The sequence below is a fragment of the Alligator sinensis genome, unplaced genomic scaffold (assembly GCF_000455745.1).
Source record: "Alligator sinensis unplaced genomic scaffold, ASM45574v1 scaffold5_1, whole genome shotgun sequence".
NCBI classification, from domain to species: Eukaryota; Metazoa; Chordata; order Crocodylia; family Alligatoridae; genus Alligator; species Alligator sinensis.
In genome coordinates this window covers 449,561-467,564 of record NW_005842213.1, presented here as the reverse complement: position 1 = coordinate 467,564, position 18,004 = coordinate 449,561, and positions in this window count along the sequence as shown.

The window sequence follows — 18,004 nt, the reverse complement described above, 5'->3', positions numbered from 1 at the left end:
ACAGGAATGCCCTGCCCCCTTTAACCTTTCAGTAAATTGTATGTCTACAGCCTTAGAATAATGACTTTGTGTATGTGACCAATAAATAAATACGTAAAAACAAGACAAGGAGAGCTTGAAGTGGGTGGTCAGTGACCAATTTTGTAAAATGTTTCGATGTCACAGTAAATCAGGAGCAATGAGGACTATGTTAAATGTCTATCGAAACCTGCTGAGCCACTTTAGAGCATTTACACGTCTCTTTTACTGTATCTTGCCTGTGATTAGCTTATAATATATAAATGTTGGCCATGAAGGTTGTTGTGTGGGTTAAAACAAAGGGCAAGCAAGACATAAATACTACTTATGGACTCTATGTGCCAGATAGCATTGGTCAAGTTGAAGGCCAATAACAGTTTGCAGCAGTGAAATTTAACAGCAACATCTGCAATAGAGTAGCTGCTACATACTGTAGAAAGCTGGATATTGAACAACAATAACAATAAATCAGGCAAGACATTTTGGATTAATCAGTCAGTGGTCTCCATTGTAAAGTCAATAATTAACAATGGTTACTAACCAAACATACCTAAAATAACACAGAGATTTTTTTAAAATTCTTTGTACGAGGAAATACTGTAAAATCTTAGCTACAATGGGGCTGGATGTAAAGCCTATGGAAGGAATCTCATTGACTTCAGAGGGCCTCAGTCTGCCCCCCTGCCCCCATGGCCCTTCCCCCACAGACTTACCTGCTGGGCGGGAGGGTCCATGCCATGCACACACTTGCTCAGCCACCCCAAGTAATTTTTTTCCCTCCGCCTATGCTTTCCTCCATCTCTGATAAAAATAATTAGAAAAAAGAACTTTTCCTTCTTAAATTGGGTGTTATTTTTTAAATTATTGTAAAAGTATCTTTTATATTGCTGATACAGTCTCACACATAAGGTTCAAAAGTACACACTGCTAGCATTATAAATCACCCAGAATATACATTAATTTTACATGTATAAAAGGCAAAACATAGCCAGGGGCAGTAGGATATTTAAACATAATAAAACTGTATAAGTAATGGGACTTTGTTTTTTTTTTCTTATTGTGAAAGCAGAGTTTTTGAATGTCAATAGAAAAGGTGTGCTTTAGGGTTGTTTTTTTCCTTTTCTTGAATACAGTATTTATCTTAGCAGGAAAGTAGTTCCAAACTGAGTCTACACATGCTCTTTACTGCAGTATAGACTAATTATCTGTGGGGTAAAGCATCACCATCTACATATCTAATGGTGTTAGGCCATGGTAAACTAATTAACATCACTATAAAATAGTAATGTCGGGGACACTACTATCTTATGGTGGAGTAATTAACTGCAATGAAAAGCAAGTGTAGATGCTGTCTGTGGGCCTAAATCAGGGGCGGGCAATTCTTTCGGGTGGAGGGCCGCTTACTGAGTTTTGGCAAACCATTGAGGGCTGCATGACAGGCAGCCAGGGGCAGATAACTATTAATTTTCTAAATTTTTTAGGGGCCCCATGGGCTGGATAGAATGGGCTGGTGGTTTGCATCTGGCCCACGGGCCACATTTTGCCCACCCCTGGCCTAAATTGTGCCTAGTCAGCCCAGCCAGCCTGAGGCCACACACCTGCCTGCTGCCTAGCTACATGGCTCCACACTTTTAGCACCCCCATGCCCATTGGCAACATGTAGGGGGTACACGCAGGTGCACGTGCATCCCCTGAGCATGGCAGTGCACCCCCTGCGAAAAGGGTTGCAGGCGGTCACCGCTCACCACCCCCCACCACTGCTGACACCACCGGTGGCATCTGTGGGTAGTCCATCATCACCACTGGCTGCCACTGCAGTGCTCACCGACCACTGGTCAGCACTCACCACCGCCCCGCTCCCCATCACCAACAGCACTGTGGCTGCCTGTGACAGCTCCCTACTTGCCTCCACCATGCTCCCGCTGCGGACAGCACCGCCGCCGTCTGCAGGAGCTCACCGTGCCCTCGCAACCTCCAGGGGCACACGTCATTCATGCTCATGCCCCAGCTAGCTCCTCCATCACTCAACACCGCCACTTGGAGCCCAGAGCAGAGCAGGGCAGAAGCAACCCTGGAATAAACTGCTCCAGCCTGGCTCAGATTGCTGCTGTCCCAGGCACACATGTTGATGCTGCACCCAAGAGTAGGTTACTCCAGCTCAAACTGCTCTGGAATTTATTGCATCAAATTAATTGCACATGTAGATGCACCCCCAGGGTACAATTCCACGATGGCACAACTGTCTGGATGAAAACTTGCAGCATATTGCTTTTTAACATATCAACAGCAGTGTCTTGGGGATGATCTCTATACTCCCTTGTGTTTACCTTCGCAGTAACCCTATCAGATTTCGCAACTTCAGACAGGTCAGCATAGAGAAAGGTAAGCTGTTGCTTATGAAGGCTTATGTCTCTCTGAATTAGTTACTTTTGATGTGCCATTTTTTCCTGCTTTCTGAGTGAAGTCAGGATAGTTAAACTTTAAATAACTGCCTTTAGGAAAAAAACACAAGGTGCTGTAATACATGGTACATGGGATTCAGGATGTGATACATTCCCTTTTTGACACAACAATGGACTATTGCCCTTGTTTCATGCACAGTGCTCTGGGCAATAATAAAGGGACTCCATTTGGGCAGAAAACGGATCTTTATTTGAAGTGCTACGTGCTCAGTGTTGCTGCTTGCAGCCATGAGGTGCAGTATGTGCTCTGAGCTATTGCAAAATTATCCAAAGAGATTAAGCTTCCTGGTGTCTCCCTCCAAATCATCCCCACTACAATTTGTATTTCAGTCTGGAGGTTGTACTACAAAGCACTGCATTACCTAAAATATCTTTTGCACCTAATGTCTAAAACAGAGGACCCAGGTGCTTATGGCATCTCTAAGAATGCAAGTGAGCTTGCAGAAATGAAAGGATACTAAATGTGTGTCCTGGATAGATTCCAATTTGGGTAACCTTAATTTTCCTTTCCAAACCTTTCACTGTATTTTTAATCATGTCTAACAACTGTGTTTTCTTGTTCCATTCAAAGTTTCTTTGTACACTATGTCTCTAAAGTAGATGTGACAAGCATGATCTTACAGTGTGATTTGTAAAGCACTGTGCAATAAAAGGTACAATATATATGTAAAATATTGTCTTTACTGGGGGCCTTTTGAACCTTTAGGGAGTATAAGTACATTTAGAATCACCTATAAGTTGGGTATGGAAGCATTAGTGTAAGCATTTTCATTTTTCCTTTCCAGTTTGTTTTCCCACTAAATAAGTTAACTTTATGGATGGGCAAAGCTTTTGAGGACTGCCATTATTTTACTGACCAACCTTTTGTTGCAACCGTGTCAACAATATGTTAATGTTAGGGAAAGTACCTTACAGGGAAGTTACCTGACAAAATCTATCCTGGACTGGAATAGCTCTCTCCACGCAAGTCTACGCCTGTAGTGCGCAAGTCAGTCTGCCAGCCCAGGGATTCTCCTGCCGGGCTCAACATGTTGCAGAGGGGCAGGTTGGGGTACAAGGGTGCCTCAATGCTGGGCTAGCTGGCAGGCAGCCCCTGCACTGAAGCACCTTTGTACCTCAGCCAGCCAGGTCAGCATCTATATATGTGCTGCTGTGCATGAAAAAAATATTCCACAATAAACATTTAATGTAGACACACCCTCCCACTCTCCAAATCCTACCTACTTTGGCATGACACTAGACCACATGCTCTATACCCCTCTCATTGAAGCTGGACACCAAAGAAGGGAAGACATATTCACCAAGAGGGGAACAACCAGAGGGAGTATGGTCATTGTACTAGAAGAGAGAGGACTTTAGGTTCTAGATCTTGCTCCTATGCCAAAGAGCAGAAGCTATTCTACCACTGTCTACCCATTTTCTTCAATAACTATTAGTGTCTGTGGGTTCCTAGCCCCCACACACCCTCCAGAGCTGTCAACTCTGCACTAGAAGCCAGGAGCCAGGACAGGGGGCAGAGAGCTCCCCAGTCCTGGTGCTGATTGCCTCCCAGGTCCTGGGGGGAGTCAGGAGCTGAGCAGCATCAGAACCAGGGACAGAGAGCTCCCTGTCCCCTGTGACACCCTGCTGGCTAGGCTGAGCAGGAGCAAATTTACACACAGTGCTACTGAGCAGTAACTACTGCACAGTTTATCTAGTACCAGTATTTACAGGTACCAGATAACTGCTCAGTAGCCTGATTTATCGTGCAGTAAATGCCCCGCACGTGTAGACGGTGATGGTTTATTGTGCAGTAGATTAGTCTACTGTGCAGTAAAGTGTCTTGTGTGGACACACCCAGGATGAGGAGCATGGGATCTAAAATCCACATAAGTGCCCCACATGCCATTTAAATGGCTAATGTTAGCCAGACATGTATACTATGAAACTGTCTAAAGGATTTGGGTGTACGTGAATATAGTTCAGGAAAAAACAACAGGAGAAAATGAGTTAGATCCTGAATCAGAATTTCTTCCTAGCTATGACTAAATGTGGTTCTGAAATGCAGACTGTACATAGGGAAAATAGGTATCATCTTGGATTACTGGCTGGGGCAGACTGCTGCTGTGGCCTCAGCTCTAGGCCTGAGGTGAAGCTGGAGCCAAACCACTGCCTGCCCTGGGCAGCAGAGACCAGGTGGGTAAGGAGCGTGGGGTTGACCATGTGGTAAGGGGTAGAGCATGGGGGAGACCTGTACAGGGGGAATGCTGGGGGGCTCCACCGTGTGCAGCTCAGGAAGAACATGGTGGAGGCTGCCCTCCCTCCCCTCCCATCACTTTCCTCCCACACCACTTACCTTCTGTTCCAGCTCTGGCTCCAATCCTGAACTGTCATTTCTACTTCTGCCTGGCTGGAGCTGGGATTGCTGTCACTGCCGCTGCTACTGGCTGCCCCAAAGCAAAAGATACTGCAGAAGGTAAGCTGCTGAGAGGTAAGTGCCTGGGGAAAGGGCAGGGATTGTGGGGGGGGGGCAACTGACCAGGGAAGGGCAAGTGACAGCAAGAGCAAGTGGTTGACGGGGGCAGGCATGGGCAAGGGGTTGGGGAGTAGCAGGTGAACGTCTGGCTGCCATCCCTCTCACCCCAATAATTAGATTTTATACATGGAAAATTGTAAGAAATTTATAATTTTTCCATGTCTAGAATCTAATGGGGGGTAGGGGGATGGTCATCTTAACACTGAAGTTGCCTTGGATTTGGGTAAATATAGTATTGTGTGCATACAAACTAAAGCATTTATTTTAAGTTAAATAGCCAAGTTTCCAAGGCCTTTTAAGCAGTATAACTATTCAACACAAACTTGTTCTTTAATTCCTCCAATAAAGATAGGATTCTGAGAGCTAGTTTCCTCAATGGATAGGAAGATGGTGTTAGAAGCTATCAGAGAAAGGATTACTAGGAAGAAGCACTAGGAGGCATGAAGTCTGGAGCAACTCAATGGGAAGTCATCCTTTAATGGGCTGTGAACTGAGACAATAAACAATTCCAACCCTGGTTTCCTGCATTTGAAAGAAAAGAATATTTATAGACCTTGGCATTTCTTCCCAGCATTCTTTGCTTCTAATTCCCATCAGCCCCAAAACCTACAGTTCTCAGAGTTCTATTCATTCATTCTAGAGTCTAGACAGAGTTGGCTTTGACCCAGTTTTAAATGGCCACTGTCTGCTCTTACCTGGGCATTTCAACTGTCTGTTTATGAACCCAGTCATGTGGAAATGGAAAGTGATATAGTAAATAATTGTGCCCAAAGGTTCCCATCATTACTTTACCAGCAACAAAAGTATCCTCATTCCCCAACACTGAAACATAGCCAGAACAATGAAATATGCTGAGCTTTCAACTGCATACCACTGGCCTCTTTGGAATTTGCATCACTCTGAGATTTCCTAGCAGGGGAGTGATCATAAAAAGTTATATGCCTCACATGCCTAAGTGGAATGCAAAGGTTTAAAAGAGAGCTGCTTGTTGACTCAATGTCCCCAACAAGCTTAACCATCTGTAGCAGTCCCATGTCACTGCAATAAATAATGTGGTGACTTATCTGATTGACTCTGGATGCTAATAAAGCTTCTTTTTGGGTTTTATATGTCTAAGAAAATGTAGCAAACAATTTATAGGGAATGACCATTCTGTAGGTGAAAATAGCAAATGTTCTGTTTGAGACATATTACAGATGTAAATCAAATATCTGCTTTAAGGCATAGGGTATGGGATTAACCGATGCTGCTACAGGCATTGAATGTACATTACCAGGGTACTAAATAGTAACAGTTTTAACTAGAGCAAGACCTTTTGAAAAAAGTTGTATGTAGTCTGAATTAAATAGTGGTGTTTAAGCCACAGCTTTGCACAGGAGGCAGCGTGGTGCTGCACTGCCTTAAGAGAAGTGTGCTCTCTGCTGCTGATATCAGCACCTGGGCTAGGTGAGCAAACTGTCTTCCAATTAGGACAGAGAAGATTGCTTCCCCTATCTGCGTGCTAATCTAATCAGCTTGTGCTGTCTGTTCCATACACCCTCTCAGTGTCGTGCTCCACACCAGGAAGTGGGGAAAAAGGATTCTTGTCCCTCCATTCTGTTTAAGGTAATAAGGAAGGATTATCAGTCTATAGTGCAACGGAACAATAACTCCATTTGCAGGAATTGAGTATATGTGGTGTATGCAAGAAGTTTGTGCTTGACTGGTTCTGACTCTGGCCCGTTCAAATATTTGATATAGATGGGGAACATACTCTCAGGGTGTGTCTACACATTGCCAACGGCAGTGTTGTTACTGTACCACGTTTTAGTACTTCCTTTTGGAAGTATTAAAACATGGCACAGTAACTGTCTATACAGTGACGTGCTGGTGGCATACGGGAAGATTTCCCTACTACATTGCCATAGTAGCATGCTATAAGTGGGGAGCACGCCACTACAGTGCCAATCACGTGTAGACTTATGTGATCACTACGTCTCTGTAGCATGCCATATGGCAATGTAGACCATCGCTACATCACCATAGGGCAACATGTAGACATGCCCTCAGTTAACACTTTTATATACTGAATGCAACAACAGCAGATTAGTACTTGTCAAGTAACCCAGAGGTCAGTTTGGTTATATAAGGTCTATCTATATTGGACTCACATTACAACAGTATCTGAGTAACTCTTTAATGAGATTATTCTCACAAGATCCCCAAGAAGCAGGGAAATGTTGCTTATCCCCATTTTCACAGACAGAATCATAGAAAAATCATAGAAAACTAGAGCTAAAAGGACCTCAACAGGTCATGTATTCCAACCCCTTACTTAAGGCAGGAACATCCTAGTCTAAACCATTCTAAGCATCTGTCTAAGTATTTGTTCTTAAAAACTTCCAAGGATGGAGATTCCGTGATCTCTCTGGGTAGCTGTAGCAAATCCGTATCTCGGGTGGCTAAGACACCACCTGGCGGCCACTTGGTCCCACCATGCTCACACCCTCTGCCTTTTCAGGGTCCCACCCTGTTGTCTCTCCTGCCATGCCTTGATACTATAATTGGATAGGAAGGCTGCCCCTAGAGGGTGGGGGGAGGGGAGGTTGCTTTGGGTCTTAGGCCCTTGTCTGGGCTGAGGACCCTGGCCTTGGCCCGCTTTACTCTGGCTGGGCCTCTCCTCCCAAGGTCCACTGTCCCAGGACCATAGGCTTCCAGGTCCCAACTCCAGCCATACTCTCACAGACTCTGGGCTCCTCTGCCCTGATCTCTCCTGCATGGACTCTGAGCTTGCACCCTGAGTCTTTTCTGCCTGACACCACAGTCATTCTGCTAATAGCAGTGCTTCCCCAGTCCTCCAGTATTTAAACACAAACAGGAAAATATGATCATCTGCTCTCAAACAAAAGGCTCCCCACCATGGGCTAACACCACATTGCGGCAACAAGCTACCATATAAGGCCCCAAAATACTTATCTTCAGCTGGCCGGGGGTGCAGGGCCTTCCTGCAGCTTCCCTGAAGCCTGGAATTCTTCCTTCTTGTCTGGTCAGTCCCCTTACCTCCCTCCTCAGAGCTCTGCTTCTTGCAGCCTGCAAAGCCAGACTGCCCCTCTTCCCCCTGGGGCTCCCTCTTTCCCCCTGAACTTATATGTATGGCCTGGTTTGAATTGCAGGCCCAGCTCATAAATACTGTAGCCCGATTGTGGTGGGGACTGCAATTTTCATGACCTTCCCTCCCCCCACCGCCTGATTGGCTGAGGGGGCAAGTTTAGGGCCATTTGGCTGGCTGAGCCTACCCCCTAGTACCAAGCTGGGGGCAGGGATCAGGAGTGTCCAGCAGGGCAGGAGTGGGGGGCAGGAATAAAGGACTGTGAAGTGGGCGGTGGGGGAGCTGAAGCATGGGCAGTATCACTCACTTGCAGGGGGTTGCTTCCCCTCATCCTTGCCCACTGTTGCAGCTGTCCCTGCCCTCAGCTTTGCTCTACATGCAAGAACTCCCCAGCATGGCAAGTGGCCATTTCATGACATTTCATTGCAAATCACATTTTTGTGACAATCACTTAATTTCATGATTTTCACAAAAAATAAGAAATCGTGATTTAAACCAGGCCCTACTTATATGTCTCTCTCTGGATCATCTGACCCACTACTTCTGCCTCAGGCCTGTCAATCACCAGCTGCACTGTGCTAGTTGCACCTAGGGTGGGTAGCCATTTTATTCAAAGGCCCTTTGCCACTATCAGTTTGTCCAGGAGGCTGGAGCTGGCCATCTGATCCCTGGCTCTCTCTCTCCTTCAGTGATGGGGTAGGTGCCCCATAACAGTAGCGCATTCCAATCCTCAAACACACATAGTGGAAAAGTTCTTCCTAATATTCAACCTAAATCTCCCCAGCTGCAATTTGAGGCCATTTCTCCTTGTCCTCCCCACAGCCCTGGAGAGTAGCCTGCTACCATATTCTGTATAACCACCCTTCAGATATCTGAAGACAGTTAATCCACACCCCACACCTCGATCCCCTCTTTTCCAGAACAAATATTCATAGTTCATTCAGTCTTTCCTTGAAAGCCACATTTTCCCAGACCTTTGATCATTTTTGTTGCTCTCCACTGGATTCTTTCTACTTGTTTATATATTTCTTGAAGTGTGGGGTCAAAAACTGGTTACAGTTTTCCAGCACTTACCAGTGGAAGGATCATTTGACCTGCAACTGATGCTCCTATTAATACAGCCCAATGAACTATTGGTTTGTTTTGCAACAGGAGCACAACTGTTGACTCATATTCAGCTTGTGGTCAATTGTAACTCCCAGGTCCTTCTCTGAAGTACTGCAGTATATTTGTTCATACACTTTGAGCATGATGATCCAACCAGTTATATATTCATTTTACAGTGCGTGAATCTAGACTGTATTTTTTAGTTAACTAATGAGAATAACATGGCAAATGGTGTCAAAAGCTGTGCTAAAATCAATATCTATCAAATCCATTGCCTTTCTCCCATGCACAGAACCCATCACAGAAATAAACCAGCTTGGTCAGGCATAAGGAACTGAAGCATGAAGTCTAAAGCTCAAGGTATTTATGGGCCTAACTCTCATTGATTGGAGTCACTGGAATCAAGGCATGTAAAATACTTTTGAGCAACCAGGCCTAAGTGACTTGCCTAAAGATACCTAGAAGTGTTGCAGTGCAGCAAACATTAAATTCAGGTATTCCATGAACCATTGGGCTGCAAAAGAGCAAAAGGAAGTCAAGTAATGTATCTAGTGTGATTGTACAAAGCCTGAGAAAATTATGTGGCTGTTGGAATTGGAAAAGATAGAAGACAAATAAAATGAAAAGAATATTGACTGATACAGATGTTAATTCATTCAAGATGTAAAACTGTTGCATCTTTGTACAGTCTTACCAGTTGTTTAGTTAGATAGAAAGATGTGAAATTCCTTGTTATTTCAATGAGTCCTCTTGGGACTTTTATTTTTGAGTAAACTGCATCTCTAGACATTTCTTGGCAGTGACTAAATCTCTGTTGGTAGGTCCATTGAAGAAAATTAAGAAAAACCTCTTATTAACATAACAGATTTGGGATCAGACTACACATAAAAACCTTGTGTTTCTACTTTGTACAGTGAATTAATAATGATGGTAAGATAAGTAGGCTGAAGACCCATGGGTAAAAATACAACAGAGAAAGAAACAGTACCCAGGGTCTAGGCTTACCATACGTCCAGGATTTCGCAAACATGTCCTCTTTTTGGTCCTCCCATCTCTGTCCAGGCAGTTTTTTTTAAATATCAACAAATGTCTGGGATTTTGCTCAGTTCAGCATTGAAGTTTTTCCTGGCACTTTCCAGCTTGCCCTAGCAAGGAGTTACTTGGGGCTGGGGGGAGCAGGAGAAAGGTGATTGAAGGCAGGGGGCATCACATGTATCTGTGCATGCACATGCATGTAGCCAGCATGCAGCCAAGCAGGGTGGTGGGAGCAGTCCCAGCTGCTGCATGCAGGTAAGTCTATGGGGGCGGGAGAGTTGGAGGGCCAGGGCTTGGGGACTGTCTGGTGTGTGTGTGTGTGTGTGTGTGTGTGTGTGTGTGTGTATCAGGGTGTGTGTGGAGGAGATTGGTGTGGGGGGAGGCGGGTGGCTGCTTGCATTGGCAGAAGCTATTCGGGTGCTGGGGCTGCAGCAGAATGGGGGAGGCAGGGGCGGTGCCTGCCTCTCCAGTGGGGAGAGGTCCTTTGAGGGCAGCAGGGAACTGCATGTCCGGGCCAGTGGCACCAGGGCCAGTGCCTGTATTCGCAGGGGCTGGGTAGCCAGGAGATGGTGCAGGGCTGGGGGGAGCAGGGGCCTGCAGGTTGAGAGTGGGGGCCACTGGCGGGGATGGATTAGGGCAGTGGGTTGCAGGTCAGGAGTGAGGGGCATGCCAATATGAGTTCTGGTGGCCTTGGACATGAGCTCACTGCTTCTTTTTACCAAGGAAACTTGAATCAATGATGATTGTGCCTGTGCTCAAAAATACTGCTAGAAGAAGGTAAACTGCAGCATAGCTACGGTGCTGTGATTCAAAGCCTTGATGGGAGAAAGAAAGAGAGGATGGCCAGGAGCACTGACAAATTCATGACATCCCACCAGCACCAAAGAATGGGGAAAGCCTGAGATGGATGAAAAACAATTTTATAGGTAAAAGTAGAAAAAGAAGAGGGGAAGCTTTTCCTTTGATTCTTTGACTTTATTTTGGTCAGCTGAGAGATAACTGACCTTCAGCCTGGTGGGAGAAGAACTGCAACTTCCATTTTCCTCTGCAGGCAGTAGAGGGGGGCTGGATTTGATGTAGAGAATTCTCCTCACCCAGCACAAAGATTGCTCAGCTCCCAGAGGCACTGGGTTAAGGAGGCCAGGCTTCTCACAGTTGCCCTGATCAATCACAAGTTTGAAGGTGAAAACAGCTCCCTTTCTCTTGAAATTATGCAGCTCTGCAGGCATAATAGAAACTCAAGGTGCCAGAAAGAGAGGACACACAAGGAAGACCAGCTAAAACAAGTCTTCAATAAGAATGTCAACCCCAGGTCATCGGTACGTGTTTGAGTAACCTATGGGTTTTCAAAACACTCATGCAGAGCAGTGGAAGATTGAGTTTCAACAATTAGTTCAAGTAGGAGGAAATTCAAACCTACATCTCCTACCTCTCAGGATAGTGCCTTAACCATCAGTCTACAAACTAGCCCAGAAAGTGCATTCTGCTCCTGATGCCATGCTACCTTGCAGACAGGAATGCAGGATTCATTAGCCAGGGAGAGAGGCTTTGCATCATGGCTTGAGGTCTTCCTTAGGAGTGAGGATCTGTAAGTTTTGTACCAGTTTATTTAAATTTTTCAGCAAACACATTTTCAAATATACAATCTCACTTCATTCCAATTTCTGAGTCTCTCCATACGATAGCTCTTTATGCAATCTTTATGCAAAATTAAGATGTTCTAAATGTTTTTCTTGTTTTTGACACCTTTCTGGGCTAAACCAAAATCTCTGGAATTAGACTACTTGCAGAAGAAGTATTAAGCTGAATGATTTTTCCATGCCACTTCAACAGATCTCATTTCACGTGTTATTCATTTGAAAGCTGGTATGAAAAAGAATGTGTCCCTTCCCCCCCTGCAAAATTTCTTTCTATTATTATCTGAAGGAAAATCTTTGCAATTTGTTTGAACCTTCTTTGTCAAGAATATTATTTTAAGAAGTTGAAACTGATATTTTGGTTGGATAGACATTTTTAATGAGAAGACTCTAATGCATTTGCTGCAAATGTAACCGTTAATTTTGGCAATTTTAAAATACTAATTGCTTGACTTTGTTTCTCATTGTTGGTGTGTTGCACCTTTTCTTTTGCAATATTTAGTTCCAGAAAACCATATCAATTTTCATAGAAGATTCTCACGATCACTTTCACATATACACTGATATAGAAGCCGATCAAGGAATTCCTTAACAATCAGGTATGAACTTACTCATTCAAATACAAAGGGTCACCTGTTGCATGCTGTTGTCTGACAGCAAGTTCTGCAACATTCCTGATTTGCCAGTTTTGAAAATTATTGCTAGTGAATGACAAATGTTTCAAGTATGCAAATTTGCTCCTAGCTTCTCACAAGTGTAGGGAGCTGGCTAGCTTGCCTACCATCAAAGTTGGCTCAGAATACTGGAAGATAAAAGAAAAGAGAAATTAACCTTAGTCCTCATAATCAAGGTTTGTACTAGGCCATCTGTGTTCTATCATCCTCATCCCTTATAACCATATAGGCTAAGTACAGAGGTTCAAAAAGCCTGAGGTGGAATCAATTCAATCTTTGTAGGTCTATCTAAGCTGCACAGATTGGACCAATAATGAACTCAACTGATGTTCACTGTTCCAGTGGCCAACATGGGCAGAAGTCTACACTGGCTCAGACAAGGAGCCTGGGGGTGTTCATGCACACCTACCATCATGCCAGGCACTACTGAAAGCTGCTAAACCCAGCAGATCAGCGGCCCATAACATTGGCTGCTGGACACCCCCCTCCCCCATCTCATGCTGTCAGCTACAGGGAGAGGGAGAACTAGCAGACAATCTCTCCCCAGTCCTGTCTCCTCACATGCTGGGCTGTGGGTGGGGAGAAAAGTCCCCCCATGAGGGCTTCCCCCTCATGCCATGCATACCTCTGTGGCCGGGGGAGGACAGTACCAGCCTGAGGCGGGGCATTCCCCTCTTGCTTCCTCTGCCTCGCAAAGAAGTGACTGGCTAGCAAAGGGGTGGGACTGGGGCTTTCACAGCTCAGGGGCTCACTGGACTGCGGGGGGGGGGCTTCCCAACAGCAATGTACAGGGGATCCATTCCTCCACCCCACCTCCCTCTGGGCTGCCAGGTGCAGGCAGGATGCAGACTAGTGACCAGAGGCTTTACTGCCTCAGCTCTGTGAAATCTGTAGGCAGGGCCAGCCCTACTCCACTGGAGAAGATAGTATAGTCCAGGGCTGCAAATCATCCTGGGATGCTGGGGGACTGTGGGTAACTTGAGTCAGAAGGAGATCTGGGACACTAGGACTGTGCGAAATAGCACCGTTCCACTTTGACTTCTGTTTTGATGGAACAATGTTTTGTTTCAGGTTTCATTTAATTTCAAAAGCACTGTTCCATTTCATTTTGTTGAAATGGTTTCGCTGTTTCGATGCTGTTTTGACGTTTCACCCATAGGCTATTCCACACCCAGTGCTGGAAAGATCGGTGCTGCTGCTGACCCCAGCCAGCAGCACCAGCCTTTGGTGATCCGGCAGGCAGATGAGGGGCCCACACCTCTGGAAAGAGTCCAGCGCAGACCCCGCAGCCCTCCTGGGGGTGTGGGCAAGCCCCCAGTCTGCCTGCCAGATGACAGGAGGCTGGTGCTGCTGCCTGGGACCGGTGCTGAGTGCAGCCCACGCCGAGCGCCAGGAAGATCGGTACTGCCGCTGGCTTCAGCCAGCAGCACCAGCTTCCTGTCATCTGGCAGGCCCGCAATACTGGGAGGAGTCCAGCACAGCCCCCACAGCACTCCTGGGGGTGCAGGTGGCCCCTGATCTACCTGCCGGATGACAGGAGGCTGGTGCTGCTGGCTGTGGCCAGCAGCAGCACCGATCTTTCCAGCGCTGGGTGCAGGTAATGTTGGTCCCAGTTGGCAGCACCAGCCTTGAGTGATCTGGCAGGCAGATTGGGGCCCCCTGCACTCCCAGGAGGAGTTGGCAGAGCCCTACAGTCTTCCTGGGAGTACAGGGAGCCCCCAATAGGCCTGCTGGATCACAGGAGGCTGCTCCTACCACCTGGGATAGTGCTGGGCGCAGTCCACACCCAGCACCAGGAAGATCGGTGCTGCTGCTGGCCTCAGCTGGCTACACCAGCCTCCTGTCACCTGGCAGGCAGATCAGGGGTTGGGAGGGCTGTGCTGGACTGCTCCTGGGGGGCACAGGCCCCCGATCTGCCTACCGGATGACAGGAGGCTGGTTCTGATGCCTGGGGCCAGAAGCGGGGCCCGGGGTAAATCAGCTCATGCGGGGACCTCCCCTGTCCTGGGGTCAGGTCCCTGCACAAGCTGATTTTCCCCAGTCCCTGCACCCTCCTTAGGTTGGCTCTGGTGTGGGGCCCGGAGCAAAACAGCTTGGGTGGGGACCCACCCCTGCCCTGCCCTGTCCCTGGCCAGAACCAGCCTCCTGTCACCCAGCAGGCAGATCAGGGTCCTGCACCCCCAGGAGCAGTCCAGCACAGCCCCTGCAGCCCTCTCAGGGGTGGGGGTAGGCCCCTGATCTGCCTGCCAGATGACAGGAGGCTGGTTGTTGGCTGGGGCCTGCGGCAGCACTGATCTTCCTGGCGTTGGCTGCGGGCTGCACCCAGCTCTGTCCCAGGTGGTAGGAGCAGCCTCCTGTCATCTGGCAGGCCAATTGCCCCCCCGCCCCTGCACCTCCAGGAGGGCTGCAGGACTCTGCCAACTCCTCCTGGGGCTGCAAGGGCCCCTCAATCTGCCTGCCAGATCACTAAAGGCTGGTGCAGCTGGCTGGGACTGGAGCTGGGCGCAGCCCATGCCAGGAAGATTGGTGCTGCTGCTGGCCCCACCTGGCAGCACCAGCCTCCTGGCATCCAGCAGGCAGATCAGGGGCCCAACCACACCCCTGGGAGGGTTGCAGGGGCTGTGCCAGACTCCTCCTGGGGGTGCGGGCCCCTGATCTGCCTGCTGGACGACAGGAGGCTGGAAGTGCTGGCTCAGGCCAGTGGCAGCACTGATTTTTCTGGCACTGGGTGTGGGCTGCATCCCAGGTGACAGCACCAGCGTCCTGGCAGGCAGATCGGGGGTCTGCACGCTGGGAGCAGTAGCACAGCCCCTGCTGTGCCTGCAGGCTGGCCTAGCCCCTGATCTGCCTGCCAGATAACAGGAGGCTGATGCTGCTGGCTGGGACCGGCACTGGGCACAGCCCATGCCAGGAAGATCAGTGCTGCCACTGGCCCCAGCTGGCAGCACCAGCCTCCTGTCATCCAGCAGGCAGATCAGGGGCCCAAACACCCAGGAAGCGTCTGGCACAGCCTTCCCAGGGGTGTGGGTAGGCCCCCAATCTGCTTACCAGATACAGGAGGCTGCCGCTGTTGGCTGGGACCGACGCTGAAGCCAAGTAAGCCTGGCTTCAAAACTTAAAATGTCTTGAAACTTTCAAAACCTTTCGAGAGCCCTTGTTTTGTTTTGAAGCTGTTTCAAAGACTTTTGTTTCATTTTGATGTTGCTGTTTTGAGTTTGAGACTCATGGAAACAGCTTCAAAATGAAACACTGGAAGAAATTTCTCACAGCCCTGTGTGACACAGGTTTAATAGACTGATTTAACCTCAATCAGTTAAGCCTGATACTACATCCAACCAGGTTTATCTTAAATGAGGTTCAGCTATTTTGAAGGCAGATTATATGCACTGAACTTCTGTTATATTACGGGTTTGAATCACTTTCTGATAACTTATACCAGTTTATGTGTAACTATTATGTAATCAGTTAATACCTTCAACTCTGAAAAATATAAGGTACTCCACCTTGGGAAGAAAAACTCGCAGCATGCTTATAGGCTCAGCAGTGCTACACTTGCTAGCACCACTGCCGAAAAGGACTTGGGGGTCCCGATTGACCACAAGATGAATATGAGCCACCAGTGTGATGTTGCAGCCAGCAAAGCGACCAAAACTCTGGCTTGCATCCATAGATGCTTCTCTAGCAAATCCCAGGATGTCATCCTCCCACTGTACTTGGCCTTGGTGAGGCTGCAGCTAGAGTACTGTGTCCAGTTCTGGGCTCTACAATTTAAAAAGGATGTTGAGAAGCTTGAGAGAGTCCAGAGAAGAGCCACACATGTGATCAGAAGGCAGGAAAACAAGCCCTATGATGAGAGGCTGAGAGCTACAGGCCTCTTCACCCTGGAAAAGCGCAGGTTTGGGTGGACCTGGTGGCTGCCTAAAAGTACGTAAGGGGTGTGCATCAGGATCTGGGGGAATGCCTGTTCACCAGAGCGCCCTATGGGATGACAAGGTCAAACAGTCACAAACTTCTCCAAGACCGTCTGAGGCTGGACATAAGGAAGAACTTCTTTACAGTCCGAGCCCCCAAGGCCTGAAACAGACCACCACCAGAGGTGGTGCAAGCACCTACTCTGGACTCCTTTAAGAGTCAGTTGGACGTTTATCTTGCTGGGATCGTGTGACCCCAGCTGACTTCCTGCCCCTAGGGCAGGGGGCTGGAATCAATGAACTTCTGAGGTCCCTTCCAGTCCTAATGTCTATGAAAAGTAACTTCTGTCCCTAGCTAATGAGGATCTTTGAATATGTAACATATTCTTAAATATTTACAGGATCGAGATGCCTTTTTATGAACTGCTGTGTGGGCACATTTATTTAGATTTAGCTTAAACCTGTTCCTAATTGATTTAGGCTAAATCAAATTAAGTTCAGTTTAAATCAAAGTAGGAGTCTCTATGCAACATTTTGCATCAGTTTAGATTAAAATATTTTAAAATCTCATGCTTAGACAATACCTTCTTTACAAAGAAGGTGGGGTTTACATCAAGATACATAACTTGAGGTATCTAAGATATAAAACCCTACAGTAATTAAGGCACAAGTAGATTTTACCTTAGTGGGGCTAGTCAAGGCCAGCCCTACACATGCTGCCAGCTCCACATTTAACAAGAAGAAATAAACAGTATTATATATTTGCAAAATAGCTGAGATAATGAAATAATTTAATTAATTCAGTTAGATCCTTAAAATCTATTTTAAGTGTAAAAGTTTGATGTTGAATTAACATACTTGTTTGCAGTTGATATAGCATGCACAGCATATCGGTCCATTACATAAGGAGCTTTGGAAGAAAGGAGGCAATGTATTATTATCATTATTAATATGTTAACTATTGCCAGAAATCTTTTAAAGGAAGTTAAGTATGTGTTCAATCAATAGGACTTTAACAATGACTGCTACGATATTAGTGGGACTGATTCCAGTCCATAATAATGCTAAAGTCCAAATCAATTGCCTTAAGCAGGAAAGAGAGAATTTTGTAAATCACCTTCCTACATAATTTGTCTCGCCTCTTTTTTGTAGCATGCAGTGCCTCTGCTAAGAGATGCGTTCCGTTTTGAATACCAGTAGAGACTTTAATTGAAAAATTTAGTCAGATGATGCCCCTTGTTTATTGTAACAGAGCAAAAAATACTCCATTCCAGTCCACCATGTACTATTGTACTATCATTTTCAACATGTATTTTTGCCTTTTAGAAATATAAGACCAAAGAAAATTTCCATAAATTTATTGGACACAATTCATTTTTCAATTTGCTACAGGTAAAAAGAGGAAAAATGTTTAAGGCTAGGGACAGAAATTATACATAAACTGGGATAAGTGGTCGGAAACTGGTTCAAATTTGTAACACAATAGAAGTTCAGTGCACATAAACCACTTTCAAAATGGCTATAACCAGTTTAAGATAATCCTGGAGATAGATGTAG